At 38.3% G+C, this 26,047-nt stretch overlaps 1 protein-coding gene and 1 non-coding gene across 3 annotated transcripts in view; one reads left to right on the top strand and one right to left on the bottom strand.

The window, feature by feature from the left end:
* Nucleotides 1-23,222, bottom strand: part of LOC145764948 (arsenite methyltransferase-like) — a 41,936-nt gene extending 18,714 nt beyond the window's left edge. The window contains exons 1-2 of one of the 2 annotated variants that reach the window (XM_082576656.1): nt 22,973-23,222; nt 20,910-21,013 (exon numbers count right to left, since the gene is read on the bottom strand). The gene's annotated coding sequence lies outside the window, so the exon portion shown is untranslated. Of the gene's footprint in view, nt 1-9,969; nt 10,009-20,909; nt 21,014-22,972 lie in introns of those variants that run through there. The other variant, XM_082576657.1, reaches the window with a different exon arrangement.
* Nucleotides 23,223-23,494: 272 nt separating this feature from the next.
* Nucleotides 23,495-23,606, top strand: LOC145765755 (U5 spliceosomal RNA). The gene has a single exon (XR_014288631.1). It is a non-coding gene; the product is annotated as a U5 spliceosomal RNA (small nuclear RNA).
* Nucleotides 23,607-26,047: the final 2,441 nt, after the last annotated feature.

Genomic DNA, 26,047 nt, shown 5'->3' with positions numbered 1-26,047 from the left:
AATGACTTCATAATTGTCTTTCATTTATTGCGTCACAGTTACTTTCTACGTGAATTTGAGATATTGATATCTATTCTGGTCATTCGTAAAATGATTGTTTGAAAGTTGGCCGCACATTTAACTGTTGGCTTAGTGCTTGCTAGCTGGACAAAGGTTCCGTCTTTTATCCAAGTAATCTGTTGTGTAGTGACAGTTTAAGTGGTGTAGGCGTTGCACCCCCTCGTTTTCGGTAGCCTCGGGCTAATTTTACAGGAATACACTGTTTGAAAAGAAGTTCAAGTGTGTGTTTCTTCGGTCATTATATACAGACGAACGGATTAGGGAACTTTATGTTAAAATTTTCCCAAGAAGAGATTATGGTTTACCGCTGTGACCAGTCGCTCCTAGTAATATACTAACTGTCGCTCCCTAAAAATCCATTATAAAAAACACTATTTTCACTATTTTTAAAATGATTCCGTTTGAATAAGACTAATGTTGCTTTTAATGCCATAATTCTCTCAGTAAGCTTTATGCTTTTTTTTGATAAGATTTTTAAAAAGTGGGTTAATGGAAGACAAAACTGCCAGACACAAGCAAGTTTAGATTCTGAACTGCACAACTCTTTGTTATTAGCATTCAGGGATAGTTAGCATTACTAGTGTTATTAGCAGTAGGCTACTCAAAAGCCTCTCACAATTGGCCCCTGGATGCATATTTTGCTAAACTGCTCATCAAGTTACAAAACATATATAATTACATACTTACGCATCAGAATGTATAAATTGTCAAGTAAAAATTACCTTAGCTTGATAGCCTACTGTATGTAGGCCTACACATTACTACGCTACATAGCCTACAACAAGAATAACCGGCAAAGGCAAAGTAATGTACTACATATAACATACAGAGTACAACATCATGCAAGCAATCACGGTCGGAGACCAAATATTTGAGTTTGTTTAGATCAGTGTTGTACGTTGACGCCGTCAATTTGACGGCGTCATTTGACGGCGTCAACTTTTTGTTGACGCTGAGGCTAGCGCCGTCAAATTATTTTTCAGTTGACGGAAGTAATAACGCCGTCAACTATTTTGCCGATTTTAAGCGTCAAGCGCTAAGCGTCATTTTTTGTTTTCATGGAAAATCTCGTTTCACAATAAGAGTTTCACAATGTATTCTGGCCAGCGCGACTCATCCGAATTACCGGCTTTTGCGTTGGTTGGAATGGCTCCCTGGAATACATGCGGAAGAACTTCGCCAAATGGTGATCACCCATGTATTGAGAACGAGGGATCAGAGACAGAAAGCGAAAAATCCATGAATGGCATCGCGGACGTTGAATATAGCCTACTTTATTTCAAGAGCTCTATGCCCCTGAAAAGAGCGATGTTGGTGCAGTGGACCTCGTTAAAAGATTTATACATGCTAAACTATCACAGCACGCTTGGAACAGTGATACCTTTCCAATTAAACGTTTTCAACTTGTTTTTGAAATACAACACACCAATACCAACCAGCGCTGCTGTGGAACGCATGTTTTCACTTGGAAAGGACAATATGCGCAGGGGCGCCGGAAGCGGGGGGGAGCAGGGGAGCGAATGCCCCCCTGCCCTCAAATTTTTGTGGATGGGGAGGGAAGAGGGGGCAATGGTGCCCTTTTAAGGTCATGTAAGCTACTGCACACTTTGCATTATAACAATTTATGCTATTCGCTATTAGCCTAATTATAATGTTCTATGTTTGCCTCAAAATAATATTCACGACACAAAATTCTCCATCACAGTAAGTTATATTACATCATTATAAAATAGCATTATGCCCTTCCGTGCCATTGTTTTTTGTATAGCGGACACTTGTATCATTACTCGACAATAAGCTGATAGATGAGCATTATCGCTATAACTTATTTTAAAACTTACAAAAAAAATTGGCCTTTCAGCAACAAAAGTGCCCTTTTTTCATACTCCTGCCCATTTAGTCAAAAATCGCTCCGGCGCCCCTGAATATGCGTTCCAAACGCAGCAGATTGTCAGACAAACGTTTTAAAATGCTTGTTTTTCTGCAAGGAAACAACTAATAGGCTGAGCAGCTAATTACAATACAGTCTCAAAACATAATACCTGCTCTTTATTTATAGCTATTGTTAGGCTGAACTTGGTTGAAATATTTCCGTTTTATGAGACGCTGGCAAAAAATAGCGCTAGAAATTAGCGATGACGCTGACGCCGTCAATTTCTTTAAGAGCTTACGCAGTCCTTTACGCCGTAAAGTTTTTAGGCAATTCGCGCTGACGCTGACGCCGTCAAATTATTTCAATGACGCGTACAACACTGGTTTAGATACATAGGCTGGACTGCTCATTGCCTGAGAAGTTTCTGATTTGCCCCAAAATGCAAGACTTAACTAATATAAATTAAAGTGCTCACAATTGCTTACAAACGCCTTCAACACTGCTTGACTAAAAAAACTTCACACTACGAAGCCAAGTCATTGTTTACAGTTTACATTTTACATGGAGCGACATTACCAACCTACCTACTTGCTTGCTTACATTACATTCCTGTTCTGACCTGTAATTTACTAAGTAATTTCGCAGTAGGCCTAAGTTGTTTTAACTAATTCTTTCTTTTTTTTTGCAAGACTTCAGTCTCCACGTGGGACTCTAGCGTCAAAGGCAGTAGTGCGATATACAAACAAACTCCAGCTGACTGAACAATAGATGACACTGTGACACAACACTAGAACAATGGGCAATTGCAAGACGTCAACATTTCGCAGTTTGACAAAAAAAAAATTGCAAACAACAACTAAGACATTAAAAAGTATGCGTTGACGCTATGCGCTAAAAAACCGCGAAAACTTTACGGCGCATCCTCAAGCGCAAACTATCCAAAAAAATGTGGCCGCAAGCGTTAGCGCAAACAAAAAGTCTACGCCGCATGTATGCGGCGTAGAATTTGCGGCGCATACGTACATCTCTGCTAAAATATAATTTTGACATTCGATCCCTCTTACAGCACTACATGGATTTGGTGTATAAAACAAAATCCGAGTCCCAGTAAACTACAGCGGACGTCGTATAGTCCAGACTAACCACTCATACTTAGCTGTGGGTATTTAGCCTACAGCAACATTCCGAGCGCGATAGTGCGGTGGGAATGACCAGAGAAAAATATCTAGCCTTCTTGATTATATATAATATGCATTTATTGTAGAAACAAATCTTTAAAGTTTAAACCATCACACTAACTTAAAAGGTTGCAGTCGCAAAATGTCTCCAACTCAAATCAGTTCATGTCTCATAAATTAAACCATCACCGCAACTAAACTGGAATCATGGCTTGACTACGAATAGAACATGGTGGACTGATTGAACGATGTCACCACTCAACGATTAGAAAGCAGTGAGCTATAGACGAAATAGACCAACATCAAACCACGACTCAACGACTGAAAAAGAATAGTAGCCTACTAATAACAATAATGTTATGGTTTTATTTATTGTCGCTCTACAACAGCTAAGGTCTTTTAGCGACAGGGCTCATTTTTAATTTATATCAGGTTTACGATGTTATCACATTATTACCCGACTCATTCTCACTGCGCTATGCAGGATAGAACACAATCGGTACCGTTTTTAAAGTCTTCGGTTTGACCCGACCTGGAATCGATCTCAGATCTACCAGCACCAGAGCCGAAGGCGAAACCACTCGGCCACTGAGCTGGTCGTAGTAGCCTACTGAATGACAGAGAAAAGAAATCATACTGTTATAGTCGTCATTTTATTTACGTTGATTTTATTTAACTTGTGACCTGCCTCACTACATAATAACATTCAGCGTTTTTTGGTACAGACGCTGAAATTGATTACCATCGCACAACGCGTGTAATCAATTAAGCGTTCTGTACCACGTTCCTTAGTTGATTGTTTTGCGTTTCTTTCTTACTATATATTGCGTTGCTTTTATACACTGAATCAGTAAGTAACAAGAGGTAAATGGTTTTCTCACTTGGTTGGCTACTACTGTTATTATTGCTTATTTTATATTAAACGTCTGGAAATACAACACATACTAATCGAGTTTTTAACGCTAGACGCTTGGTTTGAAGAGTTTCCAAAGTTGATAGGAATGCCCAGAGCGACGCTTGCAATCATGATATACAAAAGCGCTGTGGTATGCAACATACAGTAATGTAGGCTACAACGCTAAGACGTAAAACTACGTGTCGTAAATGTTAAACTGCCAGTAGCAAGAATGCGCTCAACTTATTGGTGGCATTCCAAATCCCTAAAAAGCACACGAGTACTTGAAGAATTGCACAAAAACTTGAATTCCTAGCTAGCGTTTCAAATTTCTAATAAAGGACACATAGTTCTAAAGAAAAACTGCCGGGAATGAAAGGCCTTCAGGTTTCACAACAGTAATAAAACATAAAAACCACATAGGAAAAACCGCAGGACGCTACAAAACCCAATAGACCAGCACAAAGCAGCAACCCATAAAACACCCAAACAGCAAATCAATCGTTTTTACATTGATTTAATGTGTGCAAATGTTGATTTAATGTAAAAAGTGACTGATTTGTTTTATGGGCAAACTCAAACAATAAACACTCCTGATTGAACTTTGACAGAAAAAACTAAACAAACATATTTTTCAAAGCATGTCATTCGTTTATACAAGCCTCCAAGCTCCCGACGGGCATGGTCACCAAGAAGTTGTTGAATGAACTCCGAAACTACTGCCCCAGTAGGCTATGTTTTATTATAGTTTATCTATCATCTATTATAGAATAACTTATATTATCTATTATATTATAGAATCTATTATCATTATAGAATCTATTTGAATAAGCTTAACTGAGGATGATCTAGCTTCTAGCTGATCAAAATCGATTTTTTGCTATATATGATTGAACTAACTCGTGTGAAAATAAATTTCTTTGCATTGCATAAACCAATTACGACCAAATAAAGGATAAAGTTTCTACGTCGAGCTTTGAACTGGTCCAACGTTATGCATCCGAAGGAGTAGTTTTTGTACTTCCAGAACTCAAGATAACAACTTCATCCAACGAATAATTTCCTTCTTGAACAGCCTTTTTTTATTTGAAATAGAGAATTAACAGTCCATTTAACGTGACGATTAGCCACTACGAAGTTGTTATTCCCAGTCTGGAGAGTTTCTGACAAAAGCGATAATTTCCGAAGACAATCTTTTAAAAGCTCCAGATCCGTGGTTCTCAACCTTTTTGTCTTGGTGGACCCCTTTTGGTGCCTTCGAAGCGGTCGTGGACCCCTAAAAGTTGCTATTTAAAATTTTGGTATATTGGCATTGCGTCTTCTTATGGAATCATATGTTACATAAGTTTCGAAGCAACACACTTAGAGGAATTTGCTGAATTCGCAATTAACGTACTTGACGATTGATGAAATTATGTTATGAGCATTATACGTTAGAACACAGGATCAAACATCAGTAATTTATATGCTCATTTGATGTTTTTCTATAAAATTTATCAAAAGTTAATAGAATACTTGCGACCGTTACAAAGAATTTCTCCCTTTTTTATTTGTAATCAATATCGATTCGTTATAATCGCAGTCATTGCAAAACTGTGAGTGGAGATAAACTGCTGACTAACGTTTGCATTTCCAAGTTAATCATTGATCAACAATCAGCTGTCTCAACAGAGTTAAGTTGAACATAGCCTTATTAAAAGGTTTAAGTCATTTATATAATATTTTTAGTTAAGAAACTAAACCTTTGTGCTATGTCCTTTGCAATTTCAAACGAAGCACCGCAGTGCGTTGCGACTTACAATTTGAGAATCACTGTAGGCTAATACATAAACAAAGCACAAACAATTTTTAAATTTCGTAATTTATCAACCATGCTGAAAACTCGAAAACTTTCGTGGAGCCCCTGAAATCGCTTCACGGACCCCCGGTTAAGAACCACTGCTCTAGATCTTCTACGAATTCCTTGGTGGTCATTTTGATGCAGAGACTTCTGAACATGGCCCGATCTGTTTCTCTAATATTCTTCCTTTTCTGCGAGCTGTGAAGTTTTTATACAATGCTGAGAAAGTATTCCACAGAGCATTGATACCACAATGTGAGGACGCAACACAACGCACTCTGAAAATTGTTCCCACTTCCCTAAATTTTAAGGCACATGCAAGAGTCACATCCCACGCAGATATCTAGAATGTCAAAAGAGCCACAAAATTTGTTATGTCACTCTGTATTGCTCTATTTGCAAAAAACTTGATTTACTATAGGCCTACATGTAGATTGCATGAAAGAATTAAGCTAACTATACGGGACCCAATCACGGTAAATGGCGATTGCTACCAACTTATGTTGGTGTATTTTTGCAGTTCTGTTGTAAGAAAGCTGTTAAAGTGTTACCGGTACTTGTTCAGTCGATAAGTTGTTGTTCAGCCAAAAGAGCTGAAAAGTGGAACCTTAAACGAGCCCCTCCTGAGCCCCCCCCCTAAATCAAGATTTTTCATATTTCGGGGACAGAGCTCCCTCGAGCCCCCCAGGAATGCAACCCTGGTTAGCTCTTCACCTACTTGGAAAGCAGTACCGGTACACTTAAATACAACTGCAAATATGTTTCAGGGCTTTGTTTGCGTCATTACCTAAATGAAAGTAAGAGCATGATATTATGTAACAGATTTTTTGCTTTGGCTGCCCAGCGTGAGAATTTGATTTGGCCACCGGGAAAAAGCGGTCGCCAGAAAAGTAATTGAGCTTAGAGGCCTGCTTAAGTGCTTATATATGTTTTTTCTTTGTGGCTGAATCAATGCTCCTATCAAAACAACAAAAGAAATAATGAACATCAAGCCATGTACATTCAGTATAAGACAAAACTAATCATATCAAGATCACAAAACAACAAGCACGGTAATCTTTAAGACAAAGCCTTGATTGGTTACTCCTGGTAGTTTCGCATACTTGTATGTAGAGGTTCTTGACACAGGACCGGTTACCGAGATTGGCAGAGTGAAGTTTTTCGATTGTTGAAGTGTTGTTGCCGGAGAATTATTCCATTCACTAGGTGCCGCTGCATGGAATGCAATCCTGAAAATGCATTGCTCAAGCGCACACCCCGAAAGTCGAACTCGCGCTGGGTGATCTTGAGCCAGGCACGTAACCACTGAGCTAACGGAGCGAATATATGATCAGATGATCTTCAAGGTGGCCTGTAAACGTTGGGTTACTTGTTGTTTGCAGCTAGGTTTTAGAGAATCAATGAACTCACCCAACTGTGGTCTAAGATATTGACTGCTGTTGCCTGACAGTGTAATTATCGTATTGTATTAATATTCACCCTCAGAACTGGTAGCCACTTTAACAAGTCGAAATTCTGCCACTAAACTTGACTAGAATGAAACAGCCAACCAATTATAAGCTACGGTTTAAGTGACGTAAAAAATGGCGAAAAGAAGATGACAGAAAGCAAATTAAGTGATGGAATTTTTGTCAGCTGGTTGGCTTAGGGGTTAGGGCTAGAAAGTAGTCATTTCATTGACGCGGGTTCGATTCCCACCACTGCTATTGCTCTTTTTCTTCTGTAATTACCAAATAAAGTTCAAAACAAGCATTAACTCTCTGGATGAGTGCTAGAAGGGTCACAATTGGACGGTAGCCTCTTATAACATGTTCTGATTGGTTGGCGGTTGCACTGTAGTCATTCGCAGTGGCAGAATTTCGACTTGTTAAAGTGGCTACCCTCAGAACTCAATAGTTTACTGGCCAAAGCAGTGTTTCAAACGCATTTCCATTAAAATTTTACCATGGCCAACAAAGCAGAGATTTTGACAGCTCATTGGTGATGAAAATCCAATATCAACAACATTTGTCTGCCCCGTTAGTTTAGTGGTTACGCTCCCGACTCAAGATCAAACGACTCTAGTTCAGCTATTGGGGTATGCGTTTGAGCAACACATTTCAGGTCAACTCTCCATTTAGTGTCACCTAGCGAATTGAATAATTCCCTGGCAACAACTAATAGAAACTCCACTCTGTCAATCTCTGACCGAGCTTGCGTCAGTGCTTGAAAGCCTCCACAAGTATGCGAAACTGCCAGAATTACACTCTCAAAAAAGCTTTCCCAGTCCGAAGATAAAGATCAAATCAATCAATCATCACCAAGTTCCTTAGGGTAGGAGGCAATGAAGCGCCAAGTTTCTCAGTGGTGAGATTTTTCTATTGCTGTTTTGCAATCAAGTCCCGACCATTCTTTGATATCGCTAGTCCAAATTCTTGGTAGTCTGCCCTTATTTTGTTTTTCATTCAATTTTTCCTTTTAGTACAGTATTTGTCTTTGAATACAATTACAGTATTATGAACAATATATGGCCATAATATTTCAATTTTTTTGTTTTAATTGTTATAGAATTTCCGTGTTGGTTTGTATTCTAAATAGTATAATACATTTTTGTTTGTGATTTTATCCTTCCATGAAATTTAAGCATTCTATATATCCACATTTCAAAGTCTTTATACCATTTGTGATGACAATGTGCTGCATGTTTCTGCATTTTAGAGTTATAGAGTCTACATATAGGATCCATGTGCGCATTTGCAATCATGGACGTAATTTTATCTACTTTACAATTTTGAAATTGAAAATAATTTGAAAAAAAATGTAACAGTTTATTTATCAATTATGTTGTAATAACTTCTGTAAGTTTTATCTTTGCTAACTATGTGACTAAGGTTTTCAAATTACGTTTTTAGAAAAAACTCCGTCTTTCATAAAAAATAAAAAGAGCATTCTGACTTTCAAGCCGCATAAAAATAAATCTGTTAACAAGTCAGAACAAGAGTTCAGAAATGCTTTTATCAGCATCGGGGTGTTGTTCAAGGTTGCCAGATTTTTTTTTGAAATTTCCAGAACGATTGTTATAAAAAAAAACTAGCTCAAAAATAGCCCAATCTCTTTATACAGTAATAAAAATAGTCTAACAAATTAAACATTTGTTGATTTGCACAAATTTCGAATTCAAAATGACAGCTCAGTTGGTCAAGCGCTTAACTTCACACGCAAAGAATCTGCAAGATCATACAGCACCGGTTCAACAGGGGTATGCGCTTGAGCAATGCATGTGAAGGCCTGCTCTCCATTCAGTGGTACCAAGTGGATGGAATAATTTACAGACAACACTTCAACCAGTGGCGTAGCCAAGGGGGAGGGGGGGTTTGGGTGTTACAACTCCTCCCCTTGGCACGCCTATGACGTCACGATATTGAGATTGATGCTTTGTCTAAAAAAAAATGCCTAATTTTATACAAAACTGCATCAAAAGAGCGAGTTTTGCCAATACCAAACATTCAAACATCTCAGCCAGGAATTAGCAACAAGAAAACATAGAGACTTAGCTTTATTTCCGAAAAATGCTGAAGAAAACATGATCTTATCCTTTTGCTATGCCACCGGACAGCACCATTTTACAGGAATATTCATACCCACATTTGTGTTGAAAATGCTTTCAGAATGCACCAAATTCAAAGTAATTTTTCAAAATTTTCTGGGGGAGGTCCCCCAGACCCCCGCCGCTGGGTCGTCAAAACCCCCCCTTTCAAAATTCATGGCTACGCTACTGACTTCAACAACAATCGAAAACTTCATTTTGTCAATCTCGGTGAAACGCCCGTCTGTAACATGTCAATAGTTCATAGCCTCTGCAAGTACGGTACTGTATGCAAAACTTCCAGGATCACGCTCTTAAAGAAGTTTGCCAAGTCTAGGATGAAGATTCAATCAATCAACCAGTGAACTTCAAACCTTAGGTCTACACTCTACAGCCTGTAATCATTAGCAAGTTCATCATGTTATGCGTAGCGTATCAACCTTGATATTCATCATATTGAAGTTATATTTCCAACAAAAACCAGTCATAGTCATTGAAAATATTTACTAAAATGCAATTAATATTCTAACTTTGTAAAAATTGCTGTACTGAACTCACTTGTCTTGCCCTTTACGGTACCTTCGACAAAACGTCTAGGCCTATGGTTACTCAAAGCTTATTTAGTTAAAACTACACAAAGCTTATTTAGTTAAAACTACACTATCCTAAACAAATGCAAAAGAAAAGTAGGGTAAAAATTTTGAATTTGTGAAACTTGTTTAACAATACATTAACATTTTGTGTAGCCTATTTTACAAAAAACTATTATTAGAGCAGGCCTTGAAATTCGTTTTTGTTGACGGTGGACAAACGTGTCCAGTCCGAGCAGCTATCTCGGCGGACACGCCACACCAGTGACCAGTCATGCTTAATCACTTTATCTTGATAAATCTTCGCCATTTGAGAACTATAGCCATGTGCGCTTGAAGAGTCAAAGCGCCCTGTTAGCGTTGGTTAAATCCGCTGCATAAATGATTAACCAACATCGAACGAGGTTCATAGGCGTAGCCAGGGGGGGGCGAAAGGGGCCATGGCCCCCCCCAAATTTTCGAAGTTTGGATTCCGAAGTTGAGCCCTTTGTTGAAAATATAATAAAATTTGCAGAAATTTATAACGTTTTCCAAGACATCTGGCTATTAACACCCCAAGGACTTGTTTTAGACACACAGAAAGACACCAATAAACTTTGCAAATCGTAAATCACGCAAAATTTTCTGGATTTAAGTTTCTTTTAACTAATTTGTGGAAGCAATTTCAGAATGGCTTACTCTGTTGGGTTTTTCTGTAGCTGAGTTTTCGGTGTTCTCTAGTTTTAGCCGCAGATTTTGACCGTTCGTGTGTAAGAGCTACCTTTAATAAGTTAATAGCTGTTTATCTGCTAATAAATTTCATACAAATATTACCCTAAAAGTGTTTCCAGAAAGCGCTATAATCCATTTATTTAAGTGTAATTTTGCAAAAATTTTCCGGGGGAGCATGCCCCCGGACCCCCTAGAATACGCGTGCCTTCGGCACGCTCTAACCCCCACCAGTTTCATTGTTTCCCCTTGCTCAAGCCACCAGGATACGCCACTGCACATCAGGTGGCGATGTCTTAAATCAAACACTTTGTCGTTCTCTTCAATTCATCAAATATTTGGCCCCCCCCAAATTTTTTTCCTGGCTACGCCACTGACGAGGTTGTGTGGCTTCTTACGTCACAATGCTCTGGGCAGAAGTCAAAAAACTTCTACACTGAACGCTACTGTTTTCTTCTGTGCAAAGCTTCACTAGGCCTTTTTTAGGTTTATATTTGCGTGTCATGAAAGCGAAAGTGACGAAAAGAATAAACAAAACATTAGAAAAAGCACAATTAGTTTTTGCCCTCTCCGTGATGCGGTCGCCTCTCCAAAATAGTATCAGTATTCCTGGGCCTTTTTCTTTCTTACTTTAATACCAAAACTTAACAAATTTTGCGGCATCTTGCTGTAATAGCCTATTCGTATATAATCTAATTTTGTAACCAACCTTGCCTTATCAATATTACTCGGAGATCAAAGCCAGACATTGTGGTGAAGGACTTGAATAAGTTGTGCCTTGCGCGTGATTAGTGTAGAAGTGCCAGTATTCCCATCGATTCTTAGCAAAAAATTCTCTTTTGTTATACGCTGATTCAATGTCACCAATCGTTGATGCAAAGTAATAATCGAAAGTTTTCCTGCTTGGATGAAAGCTAAGGGATACAGTATTACCATTTTCTAGAAACGCGCTAGAATGCGGGGGAAATTATATTCTCGCAACAATAATTGTTCATGCTATGCAATAGCGATTTGTATCGCTAGTTCTTGTGTTAATTCTCGGCGGACAAATGTGACCGATCTAGATGGTACTTCCGCGCAGGCCCGTAACTAGCTTGGAGCACTAGGGGGGGCAATAAGTATTCTAGAGGGGGCCCAACTTTTACCTTTCGTATCATGTACGAAAACGACGTTTGTAGGTCTACACAATGTGGGTATATTTACGCCAAACATTAATCGTAATAGAGCGTTTACATTAGCATAGCCATAGATTATCATAGAAACAGCAGCGTGAACTGGCATAGAGTCAATTACATGCTGTAACTTAAACAGTTATAATGACAACAGCACAGAAATTGAGAAGCAAAATCATTTTTAAAACATCCGACCATCAACTAGTGATAAAATGGTTAAAAATTGGCATAGAAACCGCAGCGAAATTTTTGATTTTGTAGTTGATTCTTTTGTTAGTTAATCCATTGCCTTTCATGGACTTCGAGTTTGTTTTAGTTTATTAACATTTTCCTCTAATGCACTACATAAATCACACAAAATATACTAGGCCTATACATAGAAAAAAGGCGTTGAACTATGATCAAATAGGGCTGCAGCCGCTGCACCTGTCACTCATCGTTTTGTGAATAAAATTGTACAATACATCTCGTTTTTTCTAGAGCAGAATCAACAATCATCTCTTCAAGATCAATCCTTTAATGATAATAGTGAGAATCTATTTCACACCATCAGTGAAATGTATCCTTCCTCGCCATAGATAGGCTAGGTTAGGTTCTACCTTAACAGAAGAAGGCGTGGATGGACTTCACTAAATCTATTAACAAAAACGTCCAGGTCTATTTTCTCGGTCATTTCCTTTTCAAACGCCAAAAGAACCAAATTCGCCTGGAACAAAGACCTGCGTGTAGGCTTGTCTATCCGAGGTAAGACCGAGAAGCCACTCTCACAAACCGCACTACTGGACCCGAATGATGCCACAGTATAGCGGCAAGCTTATATCCATTCAGGAATGCCAGTCGTTCATTGTAGGCTACTACAGTTCTTTCAGTAGGATACTATATTGGAATCATGGTGTTCTGGAACTTCCACATGGTCATGTCGGAACTATTTTGTGACTTGGAATTCCGCCTTTGATGGAATATCTATCTTCAGTTTTGTATATAGTAGAATGAGCGATTCACGGTCCAAGAAGTTTTCATTTCTCTTGAAAGGTCACGAACAGATGTGTAAAACCATGAATTGTCTTCCAATCGGAGTTTCAAACTGCAAGTATAGAAGCATATACCTAGAACGCAAATGCCAAGGTGGTTGTCCGGTACTTTAATAACACTTAGTGGCAGTCAACTGCACAGTATTCTGGAGACTGATCGGCTATCACGCTGCTTAGCTCAGCTGAAAACTGGTGTAGGCCTACTCATGCCCACCTGGAGATGCGGCCTGATTTGTCACATTTTGATTCAGGGCCGTAGCCAGACCGCAGAGCAAGGGGGGGCCAACTTTTCGTTAGGGGGGGCCGAAAAAATTTGAATGATTTTGGCATTTTAACCTCTTAAACACCGGTATCCACAAAAATTGCAATATGTCAGTTTAGTGTTAAGACCAGTAGCGTAGCCAGGAATTTTGAAAGGAGAGGTTTTGACGACCGGCGGGCGAAGCCCGACGGCGTGTTCGCCTAAGACGACACCCAGCGACGGGGGGTCTGGGGGCCTCCCCCAGAAAATATTGAAAAATTACTTTGAATTTAGTGCATTCTGAGAGCATTTTCAACAAAATTGTGGGTATGAATATTCCTGTAAAATGGTGCTGTCAGGTGGCATAGCAAAAGGATAAGATCATGTTTTCTTCAGCATTTTTCGGAAATAAAGCTAAGTCTCTATGTTTTCTTGTTGCTAATTCCTGGTTGAGATGTTTGAATGTTAAGTATTGGCACAACTCGCTCTTTTAATGCAGTTTTGTTTAAAATTAGGCAAATTTTTTTAGACTGAAAGCATCATGCTCAAGCATAAAGAGACTGAAAGCATCATTCTCAATATCGTGACGTCACACGCGTGCCATAGGGGGGGGTTGTAACCCCCCCCTTTGGCTACGCCACTGGTTAAGACCAACACTGGTCTCTTATCACGGCAACCATATTACAATGACCAACATAACAAAGCAATTGTTGACTTGTTGTATAAATAGCGGTACTTGTTACGAGCAAAAACTTTAACTGGCTCGAAGAAGCTAGTGCCGAGGATTTTGATATATATGATTACATTCCGCCTATACAACCGTGAGCTAGTCTATTGCAATTGCATTCGCGAATGTTTGGATGCAAGCCGTTTCACAAACAAGTCTAAATCGATAGATTTCGATCCAGAATGTTCAAAGGCCATAAGCACTAAGTTTGCCTGTCTTGGTTGTAACATGCTCCGTCTAGTGGGAGCGTCAGCCCTTGTTAACACTGAGAATCCACACTCACAAACGGCAGTGCTAGATTCAAATGTAGCAATATCTGCTGCAAGGTTGAACACTTCACAGATCAGAAAACTAGAAACAAAATTTATTTACACTGATTGGATTGAAGAAAAAAAATAAACACTGCTTAACTGCACAAATTTGGTTTGTCACTGCACAGATTGGTTATCACTGACCCTTAGAATTAAGTATGGTAAGTAATGGGTATGAATTAAGTATGGTAAGTATTTAAGAATGGTAAGAATTAAGTATAGCCTAATTTGTACCGGTTTGTAGGCCTGCTGGAAATCCATTCCCTCTTTGTTAGGTTATTATTCTTTCCCAAAACATTTTTATTTTACACAGTTTCTGACAATTTTTTTACCAACCTAACACGTGTTGGCCTTGGTTGAATTGAACCTGTTGAGGTTGCCAAAGGAGGAGTTAGGGGGGGGGGGGGGCGAAATTGTTTAATCATCATAGCTGTTAACTAAACAAAACAATTGTAGTTAATTGGGCCAGTTGGAGCTGTGCAACGGGAAAATGGGCAAAAATCATTATAATTGCAGCTGTTGCTCAAGAATGTTGGGATTTTGCCAGGGGGGGTGAAATTTTTTTAAGGGGGGGGCGAGGCCCTCCCTGGCCCCCGGCTGGCTACGGGCCTGTTTTGATTACAGCTACTGCTAGTGTTTGACTGACATTTTTTTAAATGTTTTTACTTTTTGCGGTCTCCTAATGACATAAAACTTTTTTGTTGCCTTGGAGAAGCAATAGCAAATGAGAAAAAGTAAGTTGAAAAACGCAAAATCAGACTGTTATTGAAAATTAACAGTCTGACTAAAATCTTCGAAATCAAATTTTCTTTGTTTTTTAACATGTGAGGATGTTAAAACCTATTGTGTCATCTGGGGAAAAGAATAAAGAAAGCCTAAAAATCTAATTTTTAGAAAAATTTATTTAAACGTTCGCCTAAAGTTAGTAAAACCTGGAAATTTCTGCAAAATGTGACAAATCAGGCCGTATCTTTAGGTGGCCATGGCCTACTCTGGATCTTACCAGCAATAAATCTCGAGTCTGTCTGTTTAACACAAATGTTTACAATTAAACAACACAAAAAAATTGGGTATAAAACTGAAAAGTTAGCGAACAGAGTTAATTAACATCAGTTTTTTCAGGGGGGAGGGAGAGGGGGCGAACATTATTGCAGGGGGGGCTTCGCTCCCCCCCCCCCCCGCCCCCCCTAGTTACGGGCCTGCTTTCGCGGACATCACATGCTGTGACGGCGGACATTTCTGCCGTGACTTCGTGTGCAAAGAAGCTTTAAATTCAAGCAGCACTGGTTCGACTCTCGGGGGTTGCGCTTGAGCAACGCATTCTAAGGACTATACTCTCCATTTAGCGCAGGGGTTCTTAAACTTTTTTTAACGCGGACCCCCTTTGTGGCCTAGTCGGAGAAACTTTTTTGATCAGCATGAGTTGGACATAACGCAATAAAATTAAAATGAATTAGTAACAAAATTTATGTTTTATTAAATTTAAGAAACAGCGAATGCAGATTGTTTTGCAATATCTTCTATTTAACTTCATTCATGTGATGGATGCTGCCGTTAGTTGTCAACAAGAACATGAAATTGTGGCATCGTCTTTGATAGGGCAACAAACACGCATGTAATCCTTTGCATCCAACTGGTTTCGACTCTTTGTTTTGATAGTTACCAACGTTTAAAATCCTGACTCACATAAATATGTAGTCACAAAAGGGATTATAGCAGCATGGTTCTTTTTGCCAAAAAAGGATATGCTTGCGTCAACGAACTCCAAAAATCGCCAATACTTTTCGAATTGAAGGACATTCTTAATGATTCCATTGCCCTTAATTCAATGAACTCATCGTTTGCAAGTTCCTCGCCACCGATAGATTCCAGTTCAACGAGAAAAGGGTAACGTATCCAGGGCCGGATTTAGCCTAAGCGCTGCCCTAGGTAGATACGAAAAGTGCCGTCCCCAAAAAAAATTTTTCGATGGTGCGCTACGATTTATAGTTTCAATTCCTTACAAAAAAGTGATTTGCACTGTTTATTTGAATACATCAATGAATGTCATTGTAGGCTATAATGAACTAATTGTTTAAAATCGCTTCCGGTGGGCTTTTTCTCTTGCAAACAAATCAACAATTTCTTCAAAGTCTGTAGAAACAAGTAAAGATGAGTTAATTCTCAAAAATGTGAGATCATTCGTTGTTTACATACTTTAAGCATCAAGACAAGTACGGTAGCCTACACAAAATAGCCTGCAACTTTTCCATCAACCTAACATTGACTAAAAACATTTTTTCTAGGCTCCTTTAAATTCAATAACAGTGAAACAAACCGAACAAAGATTAATAAAAATTGCACAGACAAACTCTAGTCCTCCATACTAAGCGAGACAGATAAATAAAAGAAGCGCTAAGCAGCACGTATTGTTGAAAACCAATCAAGCGTGAAGTACTCTAGGGGTGATGACTTGCCATACATGACTTGCCGCACTGTTTATAAATGTGTCTGTGTGTGATGTGATAACATATTTATTAATTCCTATATATCTGTTGTGAACTATTATATTCACGTACAGTATTATCAATGTAATATACTTGTATATTTTGCCGCCCCAATAATTTGCCGCCCTAGGCAACTGCCTACTGCTAAATCCGGCCCTGAACGTATCCATGCTGTATTTTCAATATCCTAGCGGTTAAGCAGTAACCTCTGAAAGAGTTTTGCAGTGCTTCCAAATGTCTGCACATGTCCGTGTGCAGACAAGATGGTAGAGCATTACAAACTGCAGTTCCATTTTGAAGCATCAATTCTTCCAACGTTGAGAAATTAAAATAGTTGTTAGTCTCTTTTTCCACAGAGATAACATGTCCTGAAAAGCTTTAAATTTTTCAGAAGCGTTCATAGTTGTAACGGTAGGGCCTTGAATAGAAGGATTTACCTCATTCATATGAGTAAAAACATCCGCCAAGTAGGCTAACCCTTGAATAAACCCATCACTGTCAAACTGCTTTGAGAGTTCAATATTTTTGTCTCTTAGAAAAAAAGAAGTTCAAATAAGCGCTTCAAAACTTGTCCCCTTGACAGCCAGCGAACTTCTGTATGATAGAAGAGACCTTCATGTTCCGCTCCCATTTCTTGACATAACCTCTAGTCTTGATGGTTCAAAGCACGAGCTCTGATAAAATTAACGATTTTCACACTACTAGACAAAATTTCTTTCAAATTTGTTGGGAAAGTTTTCGAAGCTAATGCATGGCGATGTAAAAAGCAATGAAAAACGATGACCTGAGGAAAATCATCAGCGTTGTTTAAACTTAATATAAGTTAACGTGGAAACACCACATAGAACAAGTCTGTGGGAAAGTTGCAAAGGGTTCTTGGGCACTATTAAAACTGAGAGATTATGTGAATTCAGACACATTGACAACCGTTTATTATACTTTAATTTACTCCCACCTTCAATATTGCATTACTAGCTGGGGTAAAGCTTGCAACAAAGTTCTAGATCCTCTCAGAAAAATGCAAAAAAGAATAATAAGAATAATCACAAAAAGCGATTATAGAGCCCATACCAGTCCATTATTTTTTAAAATGAATATCTTAAAGCTGGAAGACATATGTACACTAGAAGTAAAAAAACACATGTTCAGAGTCTGCATGAACTTGTACCCTTCTGCCTACTGTGCATTGTTCACAAGTTCTTCACTCATCCACAACCATAACACTAGATATCAAGCAAACAATAATTATTTTGTTAAACGCACTAATACAGAATTTGGCAAAAAATCCATACAAGTATTTGGACCAGTGGTGTGGTCAGAGGTTCCAAGCAATCTCAAAAAGTTATCTTTTTATGATTTCAAAAAACATAGCAAAGCATCAGCTTTGCAAAGTTATGATACTTGATAAGTGGGTCTTCATTTGGCCTAAGCTCTTATATTCAACAATGTCTATTGTCATGGTGTCCAGTGTCCACTGATTTTCATGATTTCTTTTCGTTGGAAAATCTAGTATACAATTCTATGAAGTTGACAATTAATTGTAAGCTACTAATCGAAGTATTAGTCTTGTTTGTGTTTTTTTTTTTGATTGTAACCAATTTGGTTAAATTGTTGATTAGTTTCATAACTCAAATTATTCTTTCCAGGGTGGCAACTGACTAGTTGACCGTATGGTCGTTTCGTTGTCTCCCTATCAATAACAAAACCTAAACATTGTATATATGTATTATTGTTTTATGTCACTTTTGTGTTTTGTTTTTTGATAAATAAACGATTGATTGATTGATTAATCTCTTTTCTTTTGAAAAAATTATTTCATTTTTGAAATTATACACTAAGATTTCCATTGGGCCTTCAATCTTTCATGGACCCCTTAAAACTAGTCCGCGTACCCCTTGGGGGTCCACGGACCCCAGTTTAAGAACCCCTGAGCAGGGCCGGATTTAGCAGTAGGCAGTTGCCTAGGGCGGCAAATTATTGGGGGCGGCAAAATATACGAATATATTACATTGATAATACTGTACGTGAATATAATAATTCAAAACAGATATATAGGAATTAATTAATATGTTATCACATCACACACAGACACATTTATAAACAGTGCGGCAAGTCATGTATGGCAAGTCATCGCCCCTAGAGTACTTCACGCTTGATTGGTTTTCAACAATATGTGCTGCTTAGCGCTTCTTTTATTTATCTGTCTCGCTTAGTATATATGGAGGACTAGGCTTTGTCTGTGCAAATTTTATAAATCTTTGTTCGGTTTGTTTCACTGTTAGGCTAGTAAACTTAAAGGAGCCTAGAAAAAAATGTTTTTAGTCAATGCTAGGTTCATGGAAAAGTTGCAGGCTATTTTGTGTACTTGCCTTGATGCTTAAAGTATGTAAACAATGAATGATCTCACATTTTTGAGGATTAACTCATGTTTCTACAGACTTTGAAGAAATTATTGATTTGTTTGCAAGAGAAAAAGCCCGCCGGAAGCGATTTTAAACAATTAGTTCATTATACAATGACATTCATTGATGTACCGGATTCAAATAAAGAGTGCAAATAACTTTTTTGTAAGGAATTGAAAATATAAATCGTAGCGCACCATCGAAACTTTTTTTTTAGTGGGCGGCACTTTTCGTATCTACCTAGGGCAGCGCTTAGGCTAAATCCGGCCCTGCCCTTGAGCGGTATCTAATGGATGGAATAATTTCCCGCAACAACACTTCAACAATCGGAAAACTTCACTATGTCAATCTCGGTAACCGGCCTTTCGTCAAAAGCCTTTACAAGTATGCGAAACTACAAGGGCTATTATCACGGTTTCAATTTTAATTCACGTACTTAGCATATCTAACACTGCCTGCTGGCCTCTGCAGCTTAACTGCCAGGCTAATCTAGTTTTCACACATAAAAACCTCTAATTCTCTGAATAAAACTGAAGCGGTTAGTTTAAATTTGTTGTTATTAAGCATATTTAGCTTCCTGAATAATAACGCACTCCCAAAAGTCAAAAGAACTTTGCGTGACAGCTAAAAACCTCGCTTGAACCATCCGCCTCCAGTTTTCGCGCGGTGTCCTGGCCTGTTATGGAGATCGTCTTTTACTGCTTGTTTTTTTACGGATCGTTTTATTAGGCGGATCTCACAAATCATTCCGCAAGAATGACAGTGAGGTTTGGACACATTTTGAAATTGAAACAGTAAACACAAAATGCACTCTTGTAATTTTAACACACACAACAATACTACCAAATTATTACACACTTAACTAAGTTAAGAGTATAAAAATGTTTTTCTAATATAACAAAAAAGTAGGTAACTGGTTAAGTTTACAAATGCAATTTTCAGAAATCCTTGAAAAAAAAATGATGACAAATACGCAAATAGATTTTACTATATCATTTTCCATTTCATAGCTTGTTTTCGAGTGTTGATGTTTATTTTGCGTGTTGTTAATGCCAACAATGTTCGTGTTAATGATCCGCCCGGTAGCTCAGTTGGTTAGCGCGTGACTTCACGAACGAAGAAGCTTCAAGATCAAGCGGCGCTGGTTCGAGTATCGGGGGTGTGCGTTTGAGAAACGCATTCTAAGGACTGCTCTTTATTCAGCGGTAACTTATGGATGGAATAATTCCCCGGCAGCAAGACTTCAACACAAGAGGAAACTTCACTCTGTCGATCTCGGTAACCGCCCTGCGTCAAAAGCCTCTACAAGTACGCGAAGCAACTAAAAATAACCTATCAAGGCTTTGTTAGTCTAAGAATAAAAATTCAAAAAAACAAACCAAGATCGATACCAAACAAGGAGCCCAAAAAACCGCCACCCGCCAAAGTAAAAAATAAAACGCCAGCCAAAGTCAAAGAGAGCCCGATTTGACCAAGATGACAATTGACAACTCTGGTTCAAGGTGAAATTTTATTTTTATGCTCAAGTGTTTCCATCAAAAACATCTGAAACGTTTCTTCTACCTTAAATTGGAAAGCAGCGGATAGCAGAAGTACGACAGAACATGTAGCACCTCTCCGCTAAGTTGGGAAAAACTTAAAGTTGACATTCTTATCAAAAATGTAGCACCGCTACCACAAAAGTAGCGCGTTACTGCCCACTTCTGCTGGATACACTACACAGTTATCTCCAAATACGGCATTTGACTTGATCACAATTTCAGCGTGATTTATCACATTAATTCATGATTTGTAGAGCACACCGCTTGCATGTCAAGACTGAATGCTCACCAAGCAGATGCGTACGAAGTCGAGTTTTCTGGACTCCTCCTCCACTCTGCGACTCTAAATCCACTCTCGCTTCAAATATTTTGGAAATATTGACTCCAATTCGACTGCAAACGCAAAACATAAGTCACACTCCAATTTTTTTTGCAGCATTTTACGTATTACACTTTCAGCGTTTCTCAACTGGGGGTCCGTAAAAGTTTTCAAATTTGTATCATGATTAATAAATTACAACATTTAAAAACAAATACACGACTTTATGCGGCGGGCCAAATGACGCATTCCCTCGACCGCAAGGCAGAAATGACGCAAGACCCAAATGATGCAAGACATGAATGGCGCATGCCCTGAATGACGCAAGGCCCGAATGCCGCAATGCATGAATGACGCGAGATTTGATTATTTTATATTGCCATGAAAGCAATTTTCATTTTCTTCCTAAAGATAAATCTAAAAATTGTCCTTTTCCACTTAACAAAATAAAGAAGCTGTCACTAATTCATTTGTTACTTTTCAATTTTAATGGATACGTCTGCAGGAAATTTACAAATCAGAAACGTTTGGCGAACTCGAAGTGTAGTCTAAGTTAATCTCGTTAGTCCAGTGTTTCTCAACCTTTTGTGGTTCACGACCCCTTTTAGGTGTTTAATACAGCCTGCGACCCCCTTCCTGCTCTCTTTTCTATAAATAAGCTATAAAAATTAGCACAAAAATACATTTTAATAAAATTTAATGTCAAAGAACTGTTGAATGTCCCAATTTTAATGTTTGGCGTTTCAAACCGGCCACATGGCGTTGAAAAAATTCTAAATGCTTGCTGATGTGATTGGAATGCTTTGTTTCTAAATGCCGTTTTAACTTGGATGGTTTCATAAATTCAGCACTGAGAACTACATTGCACATTTGCACAAAACACACTGTTGACTTGAAATACGTTTACTCCTGACTCACTAAACGCAACTGCACAATCTGATTTAGACAAATGTTTTTAACAACTTTGTTCTTCACTATTACTGCAATTTTCTTCACTTCGCCGACCAAGGTTTTTCGACAACTAACGTTTTGAGACTGTTAAACAGGCTGACTCAGTTCATTCGTTCTACTTGGATGATAAATTGGCCTACAATCGAGCTACGCGTTCTCTTTCGTAACAGTGCAACCAATTAGTCACTTTCTACAACATTACTGTATACAAAGTGATTGCTGCAAAGATTTTTCATTTTTCCGGAATTTTTGCGACCCTCATGACATGACCTTCGCGACCCCCAGGTTGAGAAACTAACGGTTAGTCGTTCCTTGCTGCTTCAGGAACCATAAAGGTCAGTTACTCTACTTTGTTTTCGAAAACCAATTGTATCGAAATCCCACAATGGCATTAGCTTGGCATCTGTTTATTTAGACTTTAGGAAATTATTCAGGCTAGTGCAGTGGCGTAGCACTCGTAGCAGCCAGTGGCGTAGCTAGGGAATGTGCCGCCCGGGGAGGATTCAGATTTTGCCGCCCCCTCAAGAAAAATCATGTGAAAATGAAATGCGTTTTTTATCAGATTATAATTAAAATCAAAAATCGTAGTCTGAAAGTGCCGCCCTCCTGCCCCCCTAGCTACGCCACTGGTAGCAGCCTTCAAATTTGGTATCGGCAATTGCCGAGATAAATGCCGAAGTAATCGAATAAAATATGAGAACAAATAAATGGCCGATTTTCACTTTGTGCGCAACACGAAAAAAAATCTTAGGCACAGACAAAAATGAAAACATAGGCTACTGTAATGCGCAATTAGACCATGACTCTTAATTTTTTTTTAATTCGGCAAACGGGTGTTGAAAACTAATTATTGAAACTGAAAGTAGACTATAGCTCCTGCAATACAGTCACGAAGATGAATTATTGTGCATTCAACTTGACAGTAGGCCTACGGCAGTAGGTGGTTCGCCTGGGTCGACAGTAGCCTAGTTTTTCTTTTGTCGTACGGATTTGCAAATTCTGGTGCTTGATTAGAGTTGAAAGGGCTGACTGGAAAACACATGGGGTGCAAAAGTCTTCAAAAATGAAACGTATCACCTTACCTCTTTAAATTTGAATGGCGGATTGGCTCAAAGACGAACTTTTTCTGCTGACAATGAGAGAGAGAAACAATGAAGATTTTACATCCAAATGGTTTGAATTTCTTTGGACTACTAGGTATAAATGTTTTCTTTTTCTGAGAAAATTTTTATTTTCACTTATATAAATAGGTTTCAACTGACTGATCTCACACCAAATCTCTTTAAATACCAACCATTAATTTAAAGTTTAAAATGTTAGCCTGGTGCTGTTGCTGCTGTAGCCTAGCTAGATCGCCGTAGCTTATGGTTACGATATTGTTTTTAATCTAAATGAAGTGTTGCCAGATTAAAAATAATTGTTTAGAGTTTGTGAAATAATAGAACAAGTACTTTTTAGAAACTTTAATATAATTCAGTTGATTTCAATACGGTACACTAAAAGATTTGAGCTAAATTACAATTTATTAAGAATACTTAATTCTATTAGTTCCACAAACACAAAAATATTTTGGACAAATAAATAAAATATTGCAAATGGACTCTTTACTCTGGCTTCTCCACACAGCATAAATCTTTCGCCTTTTACTAAAGATTTCCGTGGGAAGGAGCACTACAATGAGTCTTAACTTATTTTTCGACCTTGCTTTGGCAAGGCTATTTTATTGATGTTGTAGAAATTTGTTCGTCATGCCATGACAAACTTCTTTCTATTTTTAACTTTTAACCCTGTCTTAGTACGAGCTGTTTTCGTACGCGGAAAGTACGTCACGGGCTATCTTAGCCCCGTGCTGATTAATAACGGGAGCTATGAAAATCACAGAGCCAAAATATTCTACGAGCTACAAAGCCATGTGTATTGAGCCTTGTGAATTACAAAGCCTACTTTATTGAGATAAAGTGTTTGAGATGAAAAAACGTCAGAAAGTAGGTTTTTATTCTAATTTCCCAAAAACAGCTTCAAAATTGAAATTTTTAAATTATAACACAGGGTAATGCTAAACTAACCAAAAAAATACTTTTGCTCATAAATATAAGGTATTTTTGGGCGTTTTTACATTTCAAATTTATTGCACTAACATTAACATAGGCCTATATAAACTAGCTTTGCACAAAAATGTCTAGCCACCTGAGACGAAATATTGTGAAGGACAGGAAGGTAAAAAAATGATTAGTTTAGTTTTAGAAAATTCGCAAAGAATAAAAACTAAAGTCAAGAAATTTCACATTTCTAGCATATTTCCTTCTGTGAAATATTTCACTACTAGAGTGGGGGTCTTCATAAAACCCCGTGTCGCTACAGATAGGGTTAAATGTGTCTCACCTCACCCACTAAAGCAGGGGTGGGGAACCTTTTTAGTATTGCGGGCCACATAAAATGAGAAATAACACAGGCGGGCCACTAAAAATTTCGAAATTTTATTTACAGATAAAAAATGCAGCGAAGTAGACAATGATTTATTTCACTTTCACAGCTAGTGGGATGGCTGAAAGTTTTTATTTTTGGTGAGTCGTGTGATGTCTGCGGACACGGAAGATGTTGCAACTTTTAACTGCATCACGTTTTTATCAGTCAGTCTGGAGCGAAGTCGAATTTTTGTTAGATTCAATTTGGAAAAAAAAATTGCTCACGACAGTAGGTGCTTCCAAACAGAGACACATATTTCAAAGCATGTTTCCGCATGACTGAAAAATCATCAGCATTTAGGCTATGTAGCGTTGATAAAAGTTGAGCAGTGGAATGTTTTGGTAAACTTACATCGCTTTCAACGTACCGTCACTCTGGAGCTCTACTATTTCATGTTGGAAGTTACTAGGAATATCAGTTGCAACCACATTACAAGGAGAGGCAAAAATATCTAACTTCATTTCTTTACTCTTTATGTCCAACAATCTTGCTTTAAGTCTCTTTTGTTGACTCTGGTGACATATCACACTCTTCCAATCTGCCTTGAGCCAGCATGGAAGCAGTACGGCTCATAAAATCACATGGAACCCTGTCAAGTAACCCATGTTGATGCGTAATCTGCTGCAAGCGGAGATAGCGAATAATTATTAAGTCTCTTTTGAGCTGTTGTTCCAATATACTTTGGGTAAAGAAATTTTGACGCGGGCCACATGGAAAAGTCACGCGGGCCGCATTCGGCCCGCGGGCCGCAGGTTCCCCACCCCTGCACTAAAGCCTCACCCAAGAACCTAGAATGGTTTTGGGTGAGGCAGTAGTGGAGCTAGAAAAACAAATGGAGATCACTAAAGTTCTGCACACAGGCCATTATTGTTAAATTACATTACTTTCAAATGTTTAATTATAGGCTACGTTTCAATTACGGTACAAAAATTAAATGTTTAATATCTGGGTTCAATGACTTTTTATAGTGTGATTTTATCAAGACAGCAGATTTGGTAAAGACATTATAGTAGGCTACATGAAATAACATTATTTCATAAGTTGGTAGCCTACATTATCACGCACAAGTTCACGGAGGCACATCTATTCTACATCGTAGCCTATATTATGCAGGCAACAATTTCCAACTGTAATTTCAAATTGTTTTTGAAATTACAGTTAGCCTACACAACAACAAAAAAACTAATTATTAGACCTACATAAAAATAAGCCTTCCTGCTTCTTAGTCAGGAGATCCCCTAGCCTATCCTTAATGGAAATCAATATATATACATAAAAATATGTAGGCTAATGAATTAGGCTACATTCAGTTACCATTGTAATTGATCCAATTGAACTGTAGTCAGTGCTTGTGTTTGGGTATTAGCCTACAGGTATACAGGTGGTTTGGGTATACAGGTCAGTAAAACAACACTTTCCTAATTCAAACAAAAAGAATGGTAAAATCAGGCAACGACGGTTTAATCTTTTTTGCTTGGCCAGTTGAGCGACGCAATTCAAATTGTTTCTCAGAATAGGTTACAGTGAGTAGCAGTGGCGTAGCCAAGGGTGGGGGGAGGGTTCAACTGTTCAACGTGTGACGTAACAATATTGAGAATAATGCTTTCAGTCTTTTTATGTCTCTAAAACAAGGGTTCATGTTTTAGAGACATACCTGGAGGCCATGGCCCCCTAGCGGGCCATGAGCCTTT

Source organism: Aplidium turbinatum, chromosome 2 (assembly GCF_918807975.1).
Source record: "Aplidium turbinatum chromosome 2, kaAplTurb1.1, whole genome shotgun sequence".
Classification (NCBI taxonomy): Eukaryota; Metazoa; Chordata; class Ascidiacea; order Aplousobranchia; family Polyclinidae; genus Aplidium; species Aplidium turbinatum.
Note: the sequence above shows the minus strand (reverse complement) of the source record. Positions and strands in the feature narration are given on the sequence as shown.